Source organism: Leptodactylus fuscus, chromosome 5, assembly GCF_031893055.1.
Source record: "Leptodactylus fuscus isolate aLepFus1 chromosome 5, aLepFus1.hap2, whole genome shotgun sequence".
NCBI classification, from domain to species: domain Eukaryota; kingdom Metazoa; phylum Chordata; class Amphibia; order Anura; family Leptodactylidae; genus Leptodactylus; species Leptodactylus fuscus.
The window spans coordinates 113836949-113846963 of NC_134269.1; the positions used below are offsets into that span (position 1 = coordinate 113836949).

The 10015-nt window shown below is 40.5% G+C and overlaps 1 long non-coding RNA gene across 1 annotated transcript; it reads left to right on the forward strand.

Moving 5' to 3' along the window:
- The first annotated feature begins 432 nt into the window (after window positions 1-432).
- On the forward strand, window positions 433-9097 carry LOC142203373 (uncharacterized). Its single transcript, XR_012716107.1, has 3 exons — window positions 433-559; window positions 3272-3336; window positions 8406-9097. It is a non-coding gene; the product is annotated as an uncharacterized LOC142203373 (long non-coding RNA).
- Window positions 9098-10015: the final 918 nt, after the last annotated feature.

Here is a 10015-nt window from a genome sequence, read left to right on the forward strand (position 1 = left end):
CACATAGTGATAGAGCTGTAAGACTATTGAATGAGTTTAGCTTTCTCAATGAAGTTTAATGGCATTTAAAAGCAAATACAAAACTATTACCTGGGACTACAACATTCATTGTTTATCCTTAGGACAGGCAATCACATCTTTAGATATCCTTTAGATATCCGAATCCTGGCACTTCAGCCAGCTGACTAAAGGTTCCAGAGTGCTGTGTACCTTTCATTTTTTTCCAGACACAGCTACATAATTTTGCTATTGGCTGTGCCTACAATACCAATCAGCTGGGCAGTGTGGGGTCGCCAGGAGTTGGTCCTCCACTGGTCTGATAATCATAGCCAATTATTAGGCCATCAATATTATAATTCTGGATAATCCTTTTAAGACATATGATTGGTAAATTGTATAAAATGTTCATGTTTTATTTGAAATACATTGTCAGCAATTCTCATAACCTTAAAATTTTCCTTGACGGAAGCCAAAAGCTAATGGACCAGATCCATGCCTGCTTGCTCAGAATCCAAGATACAGAAAAGGTCCAGATGCTTGCTTTGATCAAGATGACTTGGTAAGTCTTATTGCTGAATATGAAGGCTTATTAGAGAAGATAAGAGATCAGTTTTACCTGAAAGTGATGGATATGGGCATAGATTCACTTGACAATATCATACTTTATTTTCACTAGTAGGGGTGACCAGAGCGTCCCCACAATGTCTGTATTCTCTTTGAGTCATCAGCTTATTAAATTGTGCTTTGTTCTATAATGTGAGGGTTTTACACTAATAACTAATTACAATGTGCTTTGTGCATCTCTAATATTCTGCATGTGTCTCTTCTCATTTTATTTACGTTGTGTTTGTTGAAAATGTTGTCATATGTATAGATGCCATACAGCACATATTAAGACTTCAGTTCCACATAACAAATAACAAGTAGAGATGAGCGAACACTAAAATGTTTGAGGTTCGAAATTCGATTCGAACAGCCGCTCACTGTTCGAGTGTTCGAACGGGTTTCGAACCCCATTATAGTCTATGGGGAACATAAACTCGTTAAGGGGGAAACCCAAATTCGTGTCTGGAGGGTCACCAAGTCCACTATGACACCCCAGGAAATGATACCAACACCCTGGAATGACACTGGGACAGCAGGGGAAGCATGTCTGGGGGCATAAAAGTCACTTTATTTCATGGAAATCCCTGTCAGTTTGCGATTTTCGCAAGCTAACTTTTCCCCATAGAAATGCATTGGCCAGCGCTGATTGGCCAGAGTACGGAACTCGACCAATCAGCGCTGGCTCTGCTGGAGGAGGCGGAGTCTAAGATCGCTCCACACCAGTCTCCATTCAGGTCCGACCTTAGACTCTGCCTCCTCCGGCAGAGCCAGCGCTGATTGGCCGAAGGCTGGCCAATGCATTCCTATGCGAATGCAGAGACTTAGCAGTGCTGAGTCAGTTTTGCTCAACTACACATCTGATGCACACTCGGCACTGCTACATCAGATGTAGCAATCTGATGTAGCAGAGCCAAGGGTGCACTAGAACCCCTGTGCAAACTCAGTTCACGCTAATAGAATGCATTGGCCAGCGCTGATTGGCCAATGCATTCTATTAGCCCGATGAAGTAGAGCTGAATGTGTGTGCTAAGCACACACATTCAGCACTGCTTCATCACGCCAATACAATGCATTAGCCAGTGCTGATTGGCCAGAGTACGGAATTCGGCCAATCAGCGCTGGCTCTGCTGGAGGAGGCGGAGTCTAAGGTCGGACCTGAATGGAGACTGGTGTGAAGCGATCTTAGACTCCGCCTCCTCCAGCAGAGCCAGCGCTGATTGGCCGAATTCCGTACTCTGGCCAATCAGCGCTGGCCAATGCATTCTATTAGCCTGATGAAGTAGAGCTGAATGTGTGTGCTAAGCACACACATTCAGCACTGCTTCATCACGCCAGTACAATGCATTAGCCAGTGCTGATTGGCCAGAGTACGGAATTCGGCCAATCAGCGCTGGCTCTGCTGGAGGAGGCGGAGTCTAAGGTCGGACCTGAATGGAGACTGGTGTGGAGCGATCTTAGACTCCGCCTCCTCCAGCAGAGCCAGCGCTGATTGGCCGAATTCCGTACTCTGGCCAATCAGCGCTGGCCAATGCATTCTATTAGCCCGATGAAGTAGAGCTGAATGTGTGTGCTTAGCACACACATTCAGCTCTACTTCATCGGGCTAATAGAATGCATTGGCCAATCAGCGCTGGCCAATGCATTCTATTAGCTTGATGAAGCAGAGTGTGCACAAGGGTTCAAGCGCACCCTCGGCTCTGATGTAGCAGAGCCGAGGGTGCACAAGGGTTCAAGTGCACCCTCGGCTCTCCTACATCAGAGCCGAGGGTGCTCTTGAACCCTTGTGCAGCCTCGGCTCTGCTACATCAGAGCCGAGGGTGCGCTTGAACCCTTGTGCACACTCTGCTTCATCAAGCTAATAGAATGCATTGGCCAGCACTGATTGGCCAGAGTACGGAATTCGGCCAATCAGCGCTGGCCAATGCATCCCTATGGGAAAAAGTTTATCTCACAAAAATCATAATTACACACCCGATAGAGCCCCAAAAAGTTATTTTTAATAACATTCCCCCCTAAATAAAGGTTATCCCTAGCTATCCCTGCCTGTACAGCTATCCCTGTCTCATAGTCACAAAGTTCACATTCTCATATGACCCGGATTTGAAATCCACTATTCGTCTAAAATGGAGGTCACCTGATTTCGCCAGCCAATTACTTTTTCCAATTTTTTTCAATGCCCCCGGTGTCGTAGTTCCTGTCCCACCTCCCCTGCGCTGTTATTGGTGCAAAAAAGGCGCCAGGGAAGGTGGGAGGGGAATCGAATTTTGGCGCACTTTACCACGCGGTGTTCGATTCGAACATGGCGAACACCCTGATATCCGATCGAACATGTGTTCGATAGAACACTGTTCGCTCATCTCTAATAACAAGTTGTTTATACCATGGCAAAGCTCCACAGCATATATGAATGATATGAGTTTTTGGAACATTCCCAATACATTTCCTTTACATTATTTGTTGTGTGAAAGTACTTTATACATTTCTTTTAATGCTTATGCATGTTGGTGCTTTAACCATTTTGGTTTCATTTATTTAAAGTATTGTCTGTGTTTGTTGACTTTTTGCATTTTCTAACTGCTTGTCAACTGCATGATAAACCATTTTGTGTGTCTTTCTTTATGTTCCCTTTCTTTTTTCTACACTCTGCTTTGTCTATAAATGATAGGATGCTCCTTTATGCACAGTGAATGCTGCCTCTTCAGTGACGACTGCACCTATCTCCATTTTACTGCAAGTATACAAATATTGGGGGATTGTTCAGTGGTCATTCCTGTAGATAGGTAGATGCTTACATATGGAATAAACTTCACCAGTTTTGTTGAAACTACAGGAATGCTTTCTTTTTCCTTGGATAGGTAAATAGGCAGGTAGATAGATAATCTATAAGTACTAGTCCACATTGTGCTAAACAGGGGAGATACTTTTTTTTGAGTAGGTAACTTTCAGATTAGCCAATTAAGCCCTCACATCTGCATTGGTATTCCATCCGGGAGAGTCTGCATGAGGACCCCCCAAATGGAATACCGAACGCAACTACAAGCGGTGTGCCAGTGAAAACACATGGACCCCAGAGACTATAATGGGGTCCGTGTACTTGCCGCCAGATCTCTGCAGGGATCATGCAGACAGAAAAGTAGTTCATAATCTACTTTCCTGTCCGCATGATTCCTGTGGGCAGTGCATGGAAAGCACATGGACTCCATTATAGTCTATGGGGGCTGTGTGCTTTCACTGCACACCGCTTGCAGTTGCGTTCAGCTTTCCGTTCGGGGGGTCCCCATGTGGACTCCCCGAACAGAATACCGAACGCAGATGTGAACGAAGGGTTAGGCGATGGCCCCACGTTGCAGAAACACAGGGTTTTTTTATTGCAGATTTTGCTGCAGTTTTTTGAGTCAAAGCCAGGAGTGGATTGAACAGAAAGTAGATGTGCAAGAGCTTCCTATATTTTCCCCATTCCTTTTGTAGCGAATCTTGGCTTTAGCTTAAAAGACAAATGCAGCAAAATCTGCAAAAAAAAAAAAAAAAAAAAAAGCTGCATTTCCACAACATGTGGCCTCAGCCTTACAGAATTTTCCAAAATTGAATTTTTGCATGGAAAATGTGTTATGTTTATGCTACAGTGTTTAGATCTGAAATTACAACCCATTTCTAGCTGTGATAGTGTAACAGCCCTTAACTTTTTTCCGTATCTACACCTTGTTATAGCCTGTTTTATTATTGATAAATTGTAAAAAAGTAACGTATATTTTGTGAAAATGGGTTAAACGTTATGTAGGGCATTTCATTGGAATAGAGCTTATCCTTAGTTTCTACTTAAGACTCCTCTCTATCCAAGACTATTTTAATTGAAATGCAGCCCTGGATCCTACTTGTCCGATAATAACACTGTAGACCTGTTCTGTGTCCAGGAGAAGTATGATTTATTGTGGGGTCCTATCTGAATGAGCTCGCCTTGTCATTTATCAATCAAAATGTATACAAAGAACCTAAAATTTACATGTCTAGCTAGTAATCAATAGTAGCAAATTATTATATATAGCAGCAATGCATTTTCAGCTCTATTTCTATAGGTCTTGCTGTTTACAATGCTGCTGTAGTTTTTGTATTTCTTATATGTAGGTAAGGTATCAGAAGTAAACAGATAGCTATACTTGGGTTGGCATGGCTAGTGTTTAATTTATTTTTGTATTTATATTTTGTTACCTGTTTTGAGGACAATCACATTCAGTGAGTGCCATATAAGCTATTGTAAAGATGGCAAGTAGGGTATTAACAGTGGCGTAACTAGGAATGGCGGGGCCCCGTGGCGAACTTTTCACATGGGGCCCCCCCGACACCGAAGATCTCGACCGAGTCCCTCCTACGCATTCCTGCGCGCTCTATTATGACCAATAGTGGTCCCTGCACACAGTATTATGTCCCATAGTGTCCCCTGCACACAGTATTATGCCCCATAGTGGCCCCTGCACACAGTATTATGTCCCATAGTGGCCCCTGCACACAGTATGATGCCCCATAGTGGCCCCTGCACACAGTATGATGCCCCATAGTGGCACCTGCACACAGTATGATGCCCCATAGTGGCCCCTGCACACAGTATTATGTTCCATAGTGGCCCCTGCACACAGTATTATGTCCCATAGTGGCCCCTGCACACAGTATTATGTCCCATAGTGGCCCCTGCACACAGTATTATGTCCCTTATTATGTCCCTTAGAGGCCCATGCACACCGTATTATACCCAATAGTGGCCCCTGCACACAGTATTATGTCCCATAGTGGCCCCTGCACACAGTATTATGTCCCTTATTATGTCCCTTAGAGGTCCATGCACACCGTATTATACCCAATAGTGGCCCCTGCACACAGTATTATGTCCCATAGTGGCCCCTACAGGACTAAATACTGTCATGTCACCTGCTGACCGGTATACCAGGACAATTGTGGATAAAAAATCTGGTCATGTGCATTAGAATTTAGTAACTCCATGTGCCTCATATTAATAGCAGTTATCCCCATCATGTCCCTCACATTAACCCTTGTGTACTTCACATAAGAGTTATTGATATGTGAGAGACATGGAGGTAATAATAAAGTATCTTCATTACTATTACCCCCATATGTCTCACATATAAGTAACTCTTATGGTGAGGCACACAGGGGTTAATGTGAGGGACATGATAGGGTTAACTGCTATTAATATGAGGCACATGGAGTTACTAAAACAAAAGTAATCACCCCAAATGCCTGATATTAAGTATAGTAACCCCAGTATGTACCTGTGTATCTTTAGTTTCATTTTCCGTCTTCCTTTCTTCCATTCTTCCTCTTGTGTGCAGGACGGCAGGAGCTCGGCAGGGATAAGCCCCGCCTCCTGGGCTCTCCTCAGCCCTCTCATTGGTGGGCAGAGGACAGGCAGAGAAAGGGAGGGGGGAGAGAGGGGGAGCGTCCTGAAGCGCTGACAGGAGCCAGACCTGCAGCTCCTGTGTGTCAGCCGTTGCTGCAGCTTCGGGGCCCCCTGTTGGTGGAAAGTATTCCATCAACAGGGGGCCCCGATCATTATACTCGGGGGTCCGAAAAGACCTCCGAGAATAATGATAGCAGTGTTAGCGGCTGTCACCGGGCCCCTGATGTCCCAGGCCCTGTGGCAGCTGCCTCCGTGGTAGTTATGCCACTGGGTATTAAATAGTACTGTACAGATTTATACACTACAGCATTTACTTACGCCAGAGTATATTAGTAAATTATTATATTAATATCCGGGTCCAAATATACAGCGAGTAGTGCTTAATAGAGTAAAGATTTTAAGAACGACAGCATTGTGGCAGTTATTTATTTATTTTTTTTTATTTGTTTGTTTTCAGTAATCCTCTATGCAGCATTTTTTATTATACATTATATCTAAGAGTATTAAACCACTAGATGGAGACATGGAATATCTACTTCTATGCTGTGTTTATTTCATATCATTGTATATGATATATGAACATGCATTTCACTTTATAACATACAGTTATAAAGAAATTCTAGCAAATTGCTCCTTGCATGTTAATTTTTAGAATGATGGCTCATTTTCATATCTTTTTTAAGGCCATCCTTATTCCTTAGTTAAATGTTATAGTTGACATGTGATATGTAAAGCTTTAATGCGTCATAACTTCTAGATGCACCATTGACCAAAAATACACATATATCTATTATTGTTTGGTCATTGTTGCAGTACTGTTCTGTGGATTATAGCATTAACCTCTTCCCTCCATAGCCATTTTCTAATTTTTCCCTTTAATTTTTTCCTTTACATTTTCTAAAAGCCATAACTTTAATTTGCCCACATAATAGTTTGAGCTTGTCTTATGACAAGTTGCATTGTTTAATGGCACTATTTCATTGTTCATAAAACCTACTGTGAAACGGTAATGAATTTGTTTGTAGAAAGGAATTGGGGGAAAAAAAAATATCAACTGTGCCATTTTGAAGTGGTTCCCTGTTTGCTAAAATGCCATATTAACTTTATTCTGCAGGCCAGAACGATTACAGCAATGCCCAATTATAGGCTGTGTTCACATGGAGGAATTTGCCCTGAAAATGGAGTCCCATAATCCACCTCCTATTGTTTTCAATGGGAGGCAGAGATTGTAGCAGGATGCAGAAAAAAGCAGCGTCCTGCTTGATCTTGCCGGAAATTCCGTGTCTGATTCAACCGCACATTCCCTGGCTTGAGACTCCCTAATGATTATACACATTCATCTGAGCCGAATCAGCAGCGGGACACTGCCACGGAACGCTGAGGCACTGCATTAGCACCCTGTCACGGCTAGACTGTGTCAAAAGTGGTGGTAAATGAAGAGAAATTCATTTTCCAACATTTAAACATACCCTTATATAGTTTTAAATACCTTAGTACTTAAAAAAATATAAATAGCTTTGCTTCATCATAATCTGACACCCATACTTTTATATTCACATTCGCGAAGCTTTGTGAAGACTTTTTGAAGGGGAAGCTGTAGTATTTATTTGTACCATTCTGGAGTATATACAATATTTTCATGATGTTTATTCCATGAGGGTACTGACCATGATTTTTCATTATGGCATTTTCACCTATTATTTAGCGGACTTTAACGTGATCATTTCATCGCTTATACAATGCACTGCAATACTTTACTGTAGTATTTTGATACTGTTCAGTCAGAGAGCGATCAATCGCCTGCTTCTGCTTGCAACCACCTACTTATCATATTAGGCCATTCATCTAACTGCACTAACTACTCAGGAACAGTGAGACCTAGAGAAAAATTCCAACTCCACCAGATGAGTGGAGCAGTGCCTACTAAAGCACTGGAGTTGGTAGACAGATATAAGCGTTACATTTTTATGTTAATGTTTTTATATATATCAAGGAATGATTAATATATATTTTGTAAAATAAATATAAAGTTGCATATATTTCAAAATGTTACTATTTGTAGCTACAGTCCTGTGTGTACTTACAATCAATGGTCGTGGAGATAAAGCTTGTAGTATTGATTCCACCAGAGCAGAAGTTGCCGTTTCCAATGACTTTCCTGAGTGGTAGATACCCTCTATAATGTCTATATGCAGACTGGCTTTTTATTAAAAAAATTTATATATATTTTCTGTAATAAATTGTTTCGCATTTAGCATGTTACCAAGTTCATGGTTGGCTCCATATTTGTTGCTATGGATATTTTTTTTATACTTGATCACTCTTGGGTAGTAATGTCTTGAGTGAATACTAAATTCTTAATACAGGTTTTTTTTTTTTTCCTTTGTAGGAGGATGACAGTGATTGTGGTGGTGTATCTGGGTTGACTCCTTCGCTATGGTCCATGATAGGCATCCAGTTTATCCTGCTCTGGCTTTTATCTGGTAGTAATCATTGTCAATTATGACCCTGAAAACCAAAATCTACGTTTCTTAATTCAACATCCTGCCAAAAGATTAACCTTGGATTTACCTTAAATGAGGTCACTTAATTGAGACAATTGAAGAATGGGTGTGTCTATGCTGTGACTTATTTATCTGTGAAAGATTCACAGAGACACCTGCAAGGTCTGCATGTCGGAGTGTCAAATCAGTGGCAACATGTGTGAATGCTGCATCATCTATGCCATCAGAACAGAAATCTACAGTAAATGTGCTTTATTGAACAAACTCTGATGATCTCTTTGTTGCATCGTCAATGACTTTATGTAAAAGGGCTCCCTTTAATATTGCTTCTGTACAACCTGATTTGTACAGTTTATTTGATCTTCATTTTGTTGCACCCCAGCCCTTTATGTGTCTACCTGTGTACATCAGATCTATTTTATTATTGTGCACTGTGTTTAAGAGAGCACTACTGCTTTTAATATATAAATGTATGTGAAAAAAAACCCTGAAATGCTCCTGTTTTAGTCAAGTGCAACTATATTGGTTAGTCTTCTTAAAAAACAAAAAAGAAAAAAACAAACAAAAGAAAAACAAACTGAAATGCCTTATATTGTATATTGAATGGCTTGATTTGCCAAATAGGAGTACAAACACAAAGACATATATACTCAAATGGTTTTATGAGCATCAAATATCAAAAGGTGAATAAGTGTATACTGTACAATATTTGCATATACATTTGGTGGGTGTTGAGAGCTTGACCTTTGTGAATCTCTTTGGGTGCCGTGTAAATCTATTCAACTCTAGTTTTGTACATGTGGTTCTGTATCTTAAAGCTAACCAAACTTTCTCGAGACTGAGATATTCGGTTGGAAACATTTTGGTTAGTAAACTTACCAATGGTATTTAGCATGCTCATGCTGCTGCTATTTTATTTTTGTTAGGATGAAATTTGTAGTCTTTTCCAAGTGAATATTCTGTTGTGTGAAAACCTAAGCACTGCAATATGATGCTAATGAATTAGCTTTCATGATGACTTTCCAAGTGTAATCTGCAAATGAATACAGTGTAAATGAATGTACTATAAAGGTATAATTGTAGTATATGATATATAAACATTTATTTATTCTATTATTTGCCTTTCATAGTCAACTACATAAACACAGAAGGATCTTTTAATAGTCAAAATCTGAAGGCTAATGGATGATGTACTGAGTGTGGCGAGAATAACCACCAATTCAGAACTAAGTTCCATGGGGATTTTTGTTCAATCTACTACCGATATAGAATCAAAGCAAGAACTTAAAACATGGCTAAATATTTTTCTTTAATTAAAAATGAAAAACTGATTGTATAATGTAAAAAAAATATTTTATTATTTTATTATTTATTTCACGTTAAATACTATTGTTTAATTTGAGCGTGAACAAGGTAGCTACATCATTTAGAGAGAAAATTTGGGACACATTATTTGTGCCCTTGAGTATTAAGCCACTTGAGAAAAATTTATGAA